The following is a 12,402-nucleotide window of genomic DNA, read 5'->3' on the forward strand; positions in this document are numbered from 1 at the left end:
GGGAGGATGGATTGGGGTAGGCAGCAGTTGGAAGTGAGACAGACTTTTGATGAGGGACAGAAAAAAAAGAAAGAGAGGAGGATAAACCAAGAAGAATGGCATGGAAGGAAATGCACAGTTAATTATCATAACTGAATGTGAATGAGATGAGCTAACCCATAGGACGGGAAGTAGACAGCAGAATGGTTTGGAAACCAGGATTCAACAATATGTTATGTACAAGAGACACACTCAGGACCGAAGGACACACACAGAGATGAAACGAAGGACTGGAGCAGAGTTTATTAAGCTTCCTCTGAAGTGAAGAGATCAGGGGAAGCAAGTGTGATCTCAGACGAAGCAAAAGCACAATTAGACCTAATTGAAAGAGATAATCAGAAAAAGTATATTTTGCTAAATGGAACCATAGACAAGGAAGAAATATCAAAAAGTTTTACAGCATTTCTCTGATATATATATATATATATAGGGAATATATAAAATATATAGGGAACTGAGTCAAAATTATAGACGGAAGAGCTATTTGATAAATGGTCAAAGGATATGAACAGGTAGTTTTCAGAAGAAGAAATCAAAACTATCTATAGTTTTGGGGGAAAAATGCTCTAAATCATTATTGATAAGAGAAAGACAAATGAAAATAACTCTGAGATATGACCTCATATCTATCAGAAATGACAAATTCTGGAGGGGATAAAGAATTGTTGATGGAGTATGCTGGGTCAACCATTCTGGAAAACAATCTGGAACTATCCCCAAAGTGCTATAAAACTGTGCATGTCTGACCCAGCAATACCACTGTATTGGGTCTGTATCCCAAAGAGATCAAAGAAAATAGAAAAGGAGCTATCTGTACAAAAATATTTATAGCAACTCTTTTTGTGGTGGCAAAGAATTGAAAATCAAGGGGATGCCCATCAACTGGGGAATGGCTGAACATGTTGCTCACATGAGATGATGGAGTACCACTTTGCTATAAGAAATGACAAGGCAGGGTGGGGAAGGGGATAGTGGTTTCAGGAAAAAAACAACAACATGCCAAGACCTGTATGAAGTGATGCAAAGTGAGAAGGATTTGGGAGATCATTGTGCACAGTAATAGCAATATTGTAGTGAGGATCAACTGTGAAAGACTTGGCTACTCTGATCCCAGGGATCTACAGTGATCCAAGACAATTCCAGAGGATTCATGATGAAACAGTTCTATCTGCTCCCAGAGAGAGAGCTGATGAACTCTGAGTACAAACTGAAGTACGATTTTTTTACTTTTTTTTTTTTTTGCTTCTTTTCAAGATATGGCTAATATGGAAATAAGTTTTGCATTATTTCACATGAATAATTGTTATCATATTGTTTGCCTTTTCTGTGGGTGTGGAATGGGAGGGAAGGGAGAATCTGGAACTCAAAATTTTAAAAGAAAATAATGTTTAAAATCAATATGTTTAAAAATGAAATAAAAAAATAAAAGTCTTTCCAAATCATAGGTCTCACCATGACTTTGCTCAGAGGTCCTCAGTGGCTCTCATTACCCACAGAATAAAGGAGAAATATCTTGGCATATAAGATTCTCCTCCAACTCTAACCTACATTTTATACCAGCTAAAAGTCATTTCTCCCCTCAACTTTGCAAGTATTTTTGTTTTTATTATATTCTAATTAGCATTATACTTATATATGTATAATGTACACCACTCATTAGACTGTAAGCTTTTTGAAGGCAAAGATTGTCTACCTCTATACCAAGCACCTTGCACACAGTGGGTGCCTAATAAATGTTTGTGGAAAGCAATTGGGGTAGAATTAACTGAATAGTTAATTCTAATTAACCTTCCTAAGGAAATTTTCCTTAGGAAGGTAAGCTGTGAATATTAGCACCATCTCCTTTGTTAGAAGCTGGTGTTGATAAAGGCACACCTGTCTGGTCAGATGGAATTTTTTGCACATTCTTCTCCAAGTTTCTTTCACCTTGGAGTGACTGTCAGATTATATTTTGTTTACTTAGCATTTTGTAATGGGGCCTTTGGGGAAGAGTACAGGATTTGGAAACTAAGAACCTGGGTTTGAATCACAGATATGCTACTGACTATGTCTGTGATTTTAAACAAGTCAAATAATATCCTTGGGCCTCAGTTTCCTCTTCTGAAAAATGAAGGAGAAGCTAGATAATCTCTAAGGTCTTTTCAGCTCCAGATCTTAGGAACCTGATCTATTTAACACATCATCTCTTTTCAGTATCTGTTTCTACCTCCTGGAAAACCCTGGAGGCAGTTTTCCTGTGGTTCAGATGAGAAAATGAAGGCAGGTGAGATAAAATGAAGTTAAATTTACCCAGGGCCCTGAAAAGAGAGGTCCCAATGTAGCTGAGACTAGATCCAAGATAAAATTATAAAGTGGCTGAAATGTGTTTATGGTGCCTTCAAACCTGGACTTCCAAATTCAGATCTCATCATGCAGTGTTTCTTCTTTCTCAGGTGCTAGATATCCATTAACCTGGAGCTACTCAGAGTTACTACCACTACCCACACCCCATGCTGCCTGCCCACATTCCAGACTTCTTTCCCTCAGTCCTCCAGATCTCTGCAAGGTATTTGCAAGAAAGCCAACCCCCTGTCTAAGTCTTATGCTAGATTCCAGGGAGAATTTGTGGTGTAGTATGGTGAAAAGACAACAGGATGGCAGAAGACTAGGTTAGGGTCTCAAACCCAGCACATACTGGTTCTGTTACCATGGGCCAGCTTTTCAGTTCTTTATGCCTTAGTTGCCACATAAATAAAACAAGGATAATAATATTTGTGCTACCTATCTCATAAGATCATAATGAGTAAAGTGTTTTGTAAACTCTAAAGCATTCTATAAATGGGAGCCATTGTTTTGATTGTTTAAAATAGAATGTTTGCTGGCCCAAATGAATCTCCAACTATGAAATTTCAGAAGATGAGAAAAACCCTTAAAATCTTAGAATCCTAGAATGTAGAGTGGGAAGGAATCTTAGAAATCAGTTAATCCAAATCTATAATGTTAATCATGGGCAGAAATTAGGTCCAGAGAGGCATGGTTATTTGCAGAATAAAGAATTTCAGACCATGTTGTCTGAACATAATCATCACGAACATGATGGGGGAGACTCTTTGGAGACTATAGAAGGCTCCTTCCAATTTGTAGGAAATCATAGAACCATAATTACAGTAGGTGATGGTGGGGATGAAGAAGAGGCAAATGAGGAGAGCTACTCTTGACCTCCCCTATTTCCAAGACTTCTCAAAATAAGATCCAGCCCATTCAGTGATACTTGCTACTTGCCTGAGAGAATATCCAAGGAGAGATGTCCTGAGATACAAAAATTCCTGAGCAAAGACAGTATGTACAGCAATGATAGTGATAATAATAGATATCCTATTTCTACAGTGCTTTAAGGTATAACAAAGCACTTTCCTGACAATGACCCTGATATGACAGATAGCACTCTGTCAATTCTGGCATTAACTATTTGTGTGATCTTCAGAAAGTCATTGTACTCTCTAGGCCTCAGTTCCTCATCTTTTTAATGAAGGGATAGATTAGATAACCTTAAAACTATGAGACTATGATACATTTTATGGGTAAGGAAATGACTAAAAGATGTGAAATGACTTGTCCAGGCTCACACAGCAGGTCAAAGAGAAAACAACCCCCAAGGAACTGTATTAACTTTAAGAGTTGGTATGGGTGCAGCTAGGTGGTGCAGTGACTAGAGCACCGACCCTGGAGTCAGGAGGACCTGAGTTCAAATATGACCTCAGACGCTTAACACAAAAACTAGCTGTGTGACCTTGGGCAAGTCACAGCCACAATTGCCTTGCCTTCTGCCTCTCCAAAAAAAAAATTTAAAAAAGGAGTAGGTATGGGATAATCTAAAAGACCCTAGGAAGGCCATCTTACCAACCTTACCCTAGTGAGTCTGATTTCACAGTGCTCTGCCCCAGTAAGACTAGAACTAGAATGCTATATTCAGTTCTGGGTACCACTCTAGGAAGAATATTAACAAACAGGAACATATCCATAGGAAGGTGACCAAGATGGTGAAGAGCACTTGAAACTGACTGAGGATTGGTGGAAATTACTGGGAATTTTAGCCTAGAGACAAGCTTTTTGAAAGGAGATGATTATTGATTATTCAAGCACTTACAGAGCTGTTGTGTATGCAGCTCGGTGGTACAATGGATAAGACACTAGACCTGGGGTCATAAAAGTCTGAGTTCAAATCCTGCCTCAGACATTTACTAGTGTGTGACCCTGGGCAAGTCACTTAAGCAGGCATTTAAGAAAAGGTCATTCACTGACAACCTCAGCCTCAGTTTTCTCATCTGTAAAATAGAAATGATAATAGAAGCAACTTCAAAGGGTTGTTTTAAAGATTAAATGAGAACACATATGTAAAGTGCTACATAAATGCTAGTAATGATTGTCATCATTATCAAGTGAATGTACAGTTCAGCTTGTCCTGTTTGGCCCTAGAGAACAGAGAAGCGATGGGTAGACATGGTAGAGGCCGTTCAGTATGAGCTCAATCAGCACAAATGCTTGGAGCTGACTAAAAGCAGACTGGCTGCCTTGGAGGAGAGCAGATTCCCTGCATGCTGAAGGTCTTCAAACAGAAGATACATGAGCAAGTCCTTAGAGAAGTGGGAGAGGAGATTCCCCTTCAGGTACCAGTTGGACTGGCTCGGCTCTGAGGTCCCTTTTCCGATGCTGAGATTTTTTTTATTATAGTAATTAGGGACAAAAAAGATTACTTGGCTTCTCTAATACACTCTGGGAAATGGAGAAAGGGGGGATGTTAGGGTGAAGAAAGACAGATTTTGTTTGCTGTTTACATTGAGAGGTAGCTGGCATGGTAATGCCCACACACACATACCAAGACCTGCTCGACTGGCCCAGCCAGTCAGGAGGAATTACATGGGGAGGGAAGCCATCTCCACAAGCAACTACAGCCAGTTCTACACCAAGAAAGGAAGGGAGGAATTTGTCATGCCCTGTTAAGTAGGTTGGCTGCTGAGATCAGGGGTGGGAGCACGGGACTGTGAAATGACAGGGCCTTCAAATGCTTTCAAGTCAAAGCATAGTCCATTGGTTTTCTGGGACATGAGGGTCTTTCAATATCTCATTGTACTGGCTGTCCCCTGTGACTGGAAGCCACTCCCTCCTCATAGAACCCCTCGTTTCTATGGACTAGCTCTAGTACCATCTTCTAGAGAGCAAGGGATCTCAGCTGTTCTGTGTACCATGGTCCCCTTTGGCAGTGTGGTGAAGCCTGCAGACCCCTTCACAGACTAGTGTTTTTACATGCATAAAATATATAGCATTACAAAGGAAACCAATTATATTAACATAGAATGTATTTTTTTAAACAAATTCACATCCCCAAATTTTAAAATATGTTATAGAGGAAGCTTTACCTGGTCTCCCAACTGGTTGGTGACTTTTTACCCCCTTTCTACTACCTTATGTTTATTTTGTACATATCATTTTATATAGAGAGTCGGTTGGTCAACCAGCATTTATATATGAGGCACTGTGCCAAACACTGAGGTTACAAAGAAAGGTAAAAGACAGGCCCTGCTATCATAACCCACCTGTAGCCTCCCTCATAGAGTGCAAACTCCTTGAAAGCAGTTACAACTTCATTTCTGTCTGACATTTAGTGGGTGTTTAATAAATGCTTATTGACTGATCAGTTGATTTCAAAGTCTCTTCTCCTTACGTTTTAGCTCCAGGGGACCATGCCTGAAAACTGCAAGAATGACTCTCAGAGGTTTACTAATTCAACCTCCCTCTGCATGGAAGAATCCTTTCAATAGCATCCCTTAACATTAAGTAGTTATCTAGCTTCTCTTTTAGCCACTGTTTTTTCTACCCATCTAAAAATATTTAGGAGGTTTACCACATTTCTCTTAATCCCACTGCTCAGTTTCTTTAAGGCCATATGTCATGATTGATATTTGGCAAGCAGGGACAGTTTTTTGCTGGATATTTAGGTCCATGTCCTTTTAAAATGTTTGTCGTTTGACATATTTTCATTATAAAAATAATATCTCACATGACTTTGAACATAGAACATTATGTTGTCTGTTCTGCATAACCCTTCTGTGATGTAAGATAGTACAAGGATTATTAATACCATTTCACAGATGAGACTTGAACCTCAGAGACTGACATTCCCAAGGTCATACATGTAGTAGAGTCTGAATTGAATAAAGATCTTCTGACTTTCATCCAGTCTATGCCCTGGACCCTCTTCTCTTCTCTCTCTCTCTCCTTTTTAACTGTTGATCTCACCAGCTCCCATGGATTCAATTATCATCTCTATGCTGCTAATTCTCACATCTTATCCACTGACACCCAGTCCTACTTCTCCCATTGCCTATTCGACATTTCTAGCTGGGCATCCCATAGACATCTTTTTTTAAGCAATTGGGATTAAGTAACTTGCTCAAGGTTACACGGCCAGTTATTTTGTGTGGGTGTTAAGTATCTGAGACCAGAACCAAACCCAGGTCTCCCAACTCTGGAGCTGGCGCTCTTACTCACCGCGCCACTTGGCCGCCCATCACATAGACATCTTAAACTCAACATGTCCAGAACTCCCCCCCCCCCCAATAAAAACCCTCCTTCCTTTCTAACTTCTCCTTAACTTCTGAGGTTCTAGTCATCAGAACTCACAACCTAGGTGTCATTCTCAAAGTTGACAAATTAGCAGGTCAATGCCAAAATAATGATAATGATAAGTATTAACTGAAGTGTTGTATGTGGAATACAACTTAGACAATCTATTGTGATAGGTAGATTTTTGAGTGTTCACAAACTGTCTGTTTAATAGAACCTTTTACATTTTTCAAGGGGATCAAGCTCCAACTCACCTCAAAGCAGCTGTCCAGAAACTACATCCTCCCTCCCCACTCTTTTCCCCTTCTCCAGTCTCCTGGCACTTCTTCCATTTCCCATGAGCTGACCAGGAGTGGCACCTCACTCACAACTACAAGTCCCTGCAATACTCTGCGATGTACTTAAATTGGTCCTATGTACATGAACTCAACCTTGGTGTTCTCTTTCCATCCCCTCACCAGTACAGGCCTTTAATGCTCAATAGTTCATATAATCACAGACATTCAGAACTGGAAGAAACACCAGAAGCCACTTAGTGCAAATAAGATAATCTTCTACAATGTGCTTGATAAGTAATAAGGAAGCTCACTACCTCTCACCTGATTCCACTTTGGGACACCTCTAATTCTTAGGAGGTATTTTCTTATATTTATTCTACTCTCTCCAGATAGAAATACGTTCTTCTTCATAGAGAAGCTGAACCAAAAAGAAAAGCTGAGTTATTCTTCTGTCTCTGTCGTCCATTAACATGGCTCATCATTAACATGCCCTTTCCTGTTCTTCTTGACCAGAATATACCAAAGCCTCCCCCCCATAGAGAAGGCAAGCAATTTTATATAGGTTATACATGGGCAGCCTTATAAAATATATTTCCATGTTGTGGTTGTGTGGTTTGTCCTTCATTCTTGAAGAGGACCATGACATTAGGGAGATGATGACATGACTTCCAATTGACTTTGATTTGAGTGAGGAAGGGCTGTGGAAGGTCACCAGCCTCACTTTCCCCTCTAGAGCCATCTGGGTCCAGTGGCCAAATATTGATCAGGATGATTGGAGATGACCCAGGATGCAGTGGAAGACCTTGGCTAAAGTCTTTTCAAGTTCTCGCGTTGAGTGAGGCAACACCTGCTCAGTGAATAGACCTCTTTAAAAAGTGAGTCAAGGGATGGCCCATTTAATAAATAAATAAAAACTCAAAGTGCAAAGGGAAGACCCTTAGGGTTTCTGGCCAAAAGAGAAACAGTTATTATTTACATTCACTCTGAGCCAAGGGGATCCAAAAAAATAAACTGTTAAGTGGTGATTGGGCAGGGACCTATTGTTGTCCAACCTATGAGATTCAGAGTGAATTGGGTTTAAGACTTGGTCTTTGAGAAAGGAATCTAGCCATTAAACCCCAAGTTAACTAGGGAGTTTTTGGTAATCAAAATTGACCTTCCTTTGGGCAGAACACCCTCATAGCTTGGGTTAATAATAATAATAATAATAATAGTAGTAGTAGTAGCTTGCATTTCCATATTAGTTATATTATAAAAGATAACAGACTAGAAGAAAAAAAACAAGAAAAATAAAGCAAAGAAAAAGTATACTTCAATCTGCATTTGGACTCCATCAGTTCTTTCTCTGGAGACAAATAGAATTTTTCATAATAAGTCCTTCAGAATTGTCTTGAATCATTGTGTTGCCAAGAATAGCTAAGTCATTTACAGTTGATCATTGTACAACATTGCTGTTACTATACAATGTTCTCCTGATTCTGCTCATTTCACTTCGCATCAGTTCATATAAGTATTTCTGGGTTTTTCTGAGAGCATCCTGCTCGTCATTTCTTATAGCACAATAGTATTCCATAACAATCATGTATCCCAACTTGTTCAGCCATTCCCCAATTGATGAGTATCCCCTCAATTTCCAATTCTTTGCTACTATTAAAAGTGCTGCTATACAATACCACTACTAGGTCTGTATCCCAAAGAGATTATAAATACAGGAAAAGGACCTGTACAAAAATATTTATAGCAGCTCTTTTGTGGTAGCCAAGAATTGGAAATTGAGGGGACACCCATCAATTGGGGAATGGCTGAATGATTTGGGGTATATATAATGGAATAATATTGTTCTATAAGAAATGACAAGCAGGCAGATTTCAGAAAAACCTGGAAAGATTTGCATGAACTGATGCTGAGTGAAGTGAGCAGAACCAGGAGAACATTGTACACAGTAACAGCCACATTATGCAAGGACTAACTTTGACAGACTTAGCACTTTTCAGCAATGCAATGATCCAAGACAATTCCAAAAGGCTTGTGATGGAACATGCTAACCACGTCCAGAGAAAAAACGATGGAGTCTGAATGCAGATTGAAGCATACTATTTTTTCTTCTTTGTTTTTTTTTCTTTCTTGCGGTTTTTCCCTTTTGTTCTGATTCTTCTTTCACAATATGATTAATATGGGAATATATTTAACATGATTGTATATGTATAACATCAGATTGCTTGCTATCTTGGGGAGGTGGAGGGAAAAGAGGAAGGAAAAAAATTAGAACTCAAAATTTTACAAAAATAAATGTCAAAAATGATCTTTGCCTGTAATTAGGAAAAAGCAAAATACTATTAAGAAAAAAAGGTACTGCTATAAATATTTAATAAACATTTGATAAGAGCTTACTATTTGTCAGGCACTGTGCTGGGGTTACTATGTTGGGAGCAAAAAGAAAGGCAAAAGATAATCCCTGATCTCAAGGATCCTGTGATCTAATGGAGGAAACAATATGCAAACAACTATGAACAAACAAGCTATTTACAAGATAAATAAAAGATAATCTATGGAAGAAAGGTCCTAGAATTTAGAATGATCAGGAAAGGCTTCTTGTAGAAGATTAGATTTTAGCTGGGACTTGAAGAAAGCCAGGGAAGTCAGGAAGGAGAGATGAGGAAGGAGGACATTTCAAACATGGAGAACAGCCAGAGAAAATGCCCAGAGTCAGGCTATGGAGCGTCTTGTTTGAGCAACAGCCAGGAGGCTGTGTCACCATATCACAGAGTATGTAGATGGGTAGTCAGGTGTAAGAAGGCTAGAAAGGAAGTAGGGGGCCAGGTTTTGAAGGGCCTTGAATGCCAAACAGAGGATTTTATATTTGATCCTGTGGGTGATAGGGAACCACTTGAGTTTATTGAATAGTGGGAAAATGTGGTCAGTACTACACTTTAGAAGATCCCTTTGACAGCTGAGGAGAGAATAAGACTGGAGTGGGGAGAGATGATGCAAAGAAACCATCCAGCAGACTATTGTCAATTGGTTTAAATTGTAGCCTTGACACCTACTAACTGAGTGGCCATGGGAAATCATTTCACCTCTCTCGGACTCAACTCCCCTGTCTATAAAACATGGACAAAAATAGCTACATTTTCTGTAGGCATCAATGTCACCAAAATGTGTTGCGAATCTGAAATGAGATCATGTGTTCAAAGTACTTTATGAAATTTGAAGCACGGTCTAAATGTTACTTATTTGGTAGAGTGATACACAGTCATGCATTATTCCACAAGCCCTCACACTTTCTTCTAAAGCAGGAAGATAGTGAGATGACACCTACCATCATGTTCGTTCTAAAACATGAGAAAACAAGGCAAAGAAAGGAGAAGACGGCAGGTGGGCAAGAGAACCTAGGTGACCTTTAGTGGAATTTCAAGCAGGCTCTCAGAGCATAAGGCTGGCATCCCCCAGACCTCAGGTTATGGTGACTCATAAAAGCATGTTCCTTTCTGGCCAGAATGAATGTGTGAATAATTCATTACAGGTACATCCTCTCTGGGAGTGGGGGTGGTGAGGAGCACAAAGTATTTCATTCCACAGGGGCTACTGAGGTTGGAAGTGGCAATACTATTTGAGTTGGTACCACATTGACCTAAATTCAGAGTAAGATGTAAGGGACTGATAGCATGTCTTTCCCACAAGAGGAGAGCGAGGCCTTTCATGAGGACACTGGACACCTGAGGCCAGTGTGCACCAAGGAAGAGGGGAAAGGGCAAGGGAGGCAAACAAAGCCTCTGTCACAATTTTGCCTTGGGCTGGCCCTTGCTGATCCCCTTCAGAAAAACAGTAAATAATAATAACTCCCATTTCTTTAGGTTCACAAAACACTTTCCTCACAACAACCCTGCAAAGCTGGTAATACAAGTGTGCACAGGTATTATCATTTGCATCTTATTTAAGAGAAAACTGATTCTCAGTGAGGGGACTTCATTTGCCTAGGGGGTCACAGCTAATAAGTGACTGAGTAGAATTCACACCCAGATCTCTCGAAGCCATGCTCAGTATTGCTTTGACCAATACTATGCAATCCCTCACCCTCCCCCATCACACTTCTACTGAGGGGCACATGGAAGTCCCCGGGGTCACAGAGAAGGTAAAAGTAAAGCACAGAAAAGGTAAAATTGTCAGAGAATGAGACCTCAGGGAAAAAGTGAAATAGAGGCAATTTCAATAGATTAATAGAGACCACTTAGCAAAATGAGTTTAACCTGAGTTAAAAATCTTCCCTCCACCCCAGATAGTTGCTATACCACAACTTGTTCAGTCATTTTCCAATTTATAGGCATCCAGTTTTAAAATATTTTTTCTCAAGTTACTAAAGTTGCTAGCTGTGCGAATTTTTGAAAAGTCATTTTACTGCTTTTGGCCTCAGTCTCTCTGTCTGTAAAATGGATAGCTGTAAGAATCACACGACATGTTTTGTAACTCTTAAAGTGCTATATAAATGCTATCTATTATTAGCTTCTAATCAATTAACAAGCAGTTATTAAGTATTTATTACGTGGCTTGGGATTCAAAGTAAAAAAAAATCTTGTTCTCATAGAGCCAGTCTACTCCTTGGTCAAATCAATGAGAACTGACTTCATGGTGGTGGTCTCTAGGATGGAAAAATCTCTCTAAAAAACAAGTCTCTGGGATGTTCTTAACAGCAGTTTGTATGATACATCATTTTAAGGTTTGGAAAGCATTTCACATGCACTGTCTCACCTGATCCTCACATTAATCCTATAGGGTCAGTGCTATGATCATCCCCATTTTACAGATGAAGATAACTAAAGTTCAATGAGATTGAGTAACTTACCTGAGGTCACGCAACTAGTTGGTGTCTGAGACAGAATTTGAAGCCTGATCTTCCTGACTCCTAGTTCTCTATCTCCTAAGATACATTGCTTCAAGATAGCAAGCTTTTCTCTCTCTCTAGAGGCAGCAGAATAAGAATAGTGGGGATTAGGTTACAGTGATCACGATTAAGCTTACACCATTACCCACAACTCTGGGGTAGACATTGAATCATCCAGATTTCCAGTTAACAAAATCTTCAATTTGCCTTCATAATCTCCTTGCATTGGTTTCCTTACTCTCTCCCTCTCTAAATGAACAAAATGAGTAGTCAGCCCATTGTTTTTGAAGTATTTGTGTATGTGTGTGTGTATTTTTTATAACATTTTCCCCCTAATTGCATGTTAAAACTTTTTAAAGCTTTAAGTTTGCAATTCCAAATTCTATCCCTCTCTCCCCTCCCCTCTTCCTTCTCTGAGACAGTAAGCAATCTAATATAGGTTATACATGTGCAGTCATGTAAAATATTTCCGTATTAGTCATTTTGTACAAGAAGATAGGAAGGAAAGAAAGAAAGAAGGAAGGAAGGAAGGAAGGAAGAAGGAAGGAAGGAAGGAAGGAAGGAAGGAAGGAAGGAAGGAAGGAAGGAAGGAAGGAAGGAAGG

The 12,402-nt window shown here is 39.5% G+C and overlaps 1 long non-coding RNA gene across 2 annotated transcripts in view; it reads left to right on the forward strand.

Moving 5' to 3' along the window:
* LOC138146917 (uncharacterized) overlaps positions 1-6,231 on the forward strand; it is a 32,505-nt gene extending 26,274 nt beyond the window's left edge. For both annotated transcript variants that reach the window (XR_011164640.1, XR_011164641.1), the window contains exons 2-3: positions 2,472-2,584; positions 5,748-6,231. This is a non-coding gene — a long non-coding RNA (uncharacterized lncRNA). The remainder of the gene's footprint in view (positions 1-2,471; positions 2,585-5,747) is intronic.
* Positions 6,232-12,402: the final 6,171 nt, after the last annotated feature.

The sequence above is a fragment of the Petaurus breviceps genome, unplaced genomic scaffold, assembly GCF_028583685.1.
Source record: "Petaurus breviceps papuanus isolate PSGF00001 unplaced genomic scaffold, PetGlider_PUasm1.0 90775, whole genome shotgun sequence".
NCBI classification, from domain to species: Eukaryota; Metazoa; Chordata; class Mammalia; order Diprotodontia; family Petauridae; genus Petaurus; species Petaurus breviceps.